Raw genomic sequence first — 1,386 nt, 5'->3', positions numbered from 1 at the left:
ATATTCAAAAAAAGTTATTTGACTAAATTCATTACTGTATTTTTGATTTGTATTAGGGATTTATACCCTTCTAAATAAACAAGCTCTATTTTCATTTTTTAATAAATATTGAATCTGAAAGAGATGATTAAAAAATACAGATTCTTATTTATTTGTGTCAACTTGCATTGGTAACCCTTTATTATATTAAAATTATTAACCAACAAACTATAACTCAAATAACATAATTTCTTCCTTTCATCTAGATATCTTAGGTTTAAATCACACTGATTACAACCGATCAAAAAAATTTCCTAACAATTATTGCAACGTGTGAGAATTATATGAATGTGTTATGTGATAGCTAGAATTGAAAATTATCCACTCCATCTAAAAAAATATTACAAATAGAACCATGTTATTAAATAATTTCTATGGATCCCAGTGATCGTTTTACAAGTGTTTGAACTACACTCTTTTTCATCAAGGGTTAATATTTGACTTTGCCTTAAGGACTGTTCTTTTGGCTGGTGGTTTTTTTTTTTAATATTTATTAGACAAATCACAATAGTGTGATCTGGAATGACACAATAAAATAGAGGAGATGCAACTAGCTAATTATTAACTGGTATTTTGTAACACAACAATTAGAATTAATAGTAAAATAAAATGAAATATTATTATTTTTTTATTTTAGTTTCTGACAATAAGTTACAAGAATATGAAACAAATTAATTACTACTTTAGTACGTAGCAATTTATTTTATCAATATAAATAACAGTGAACTTTGGAAAATTTCATGTCAAACCACCTCAAACTCTATTACTTTCCTATTATGCCATTCAATATGACATTTTTATGAGTATTCTTTTAATTAGAGATTTAGCTAACTTATTTTCTAAAAAATACGTGTTAAGATTAGTTTTTGTTAAAAAAAACCACTTAATTAAATTAGGATTTATTTATTATGTGTCCTAAGATATATAAATTACTAGTTGAAGTTAAAATATTTACGTCAATTCTCAAAGCAAGGAAGAGTGAGATATAAGCGGCAAGCAAATAAAAAAAAATGCCAGCAATTATTATTAGATAGATTGTTGACGTGAATTAAGTATAAGTTATCGGTATTATAATCGATCAAGAAACTATTTATAATTATTAAGTAGAATATCTTAAAATTTATAATTATGTTATTTTATAAAAGTAACCTCTATTTGTTATTTACTTTCCAGAAAGGAGGGGGAGGAATTAGGGCGGCGACGAGAGATACTTTTCTGATTTTTGTTTTTGCTTTCACTCAGATTTGTTTTTTATTTTTATTGTTAATTTTTATTGTAGAAAAATATTATATCTATTCTCATTTTTTTGTGAGATGTTATTTATTGTAGATTTTCATTTTTTATTTT

The sequence above is a fragment of the Arachis duranensis genome, chromosome 5, assembly GCF_000817695.3.
Source record: "Arachis duranensis cultivar V14167 chromosome 5, aradu.V14167.gnm2.J7QH, whole genome shotgun sequence".
In the NCBI taxonomy this organism is placed as follows: domain Eukaryota; kingdom Viridiplantae; phylum Streptophyta; class Magnoliopsida; order Fabales; family Fabaceae; genus Arachis; species Arachis duranensis.
This window is presented reverse-complemented; position numbering follows the sequence as displayed.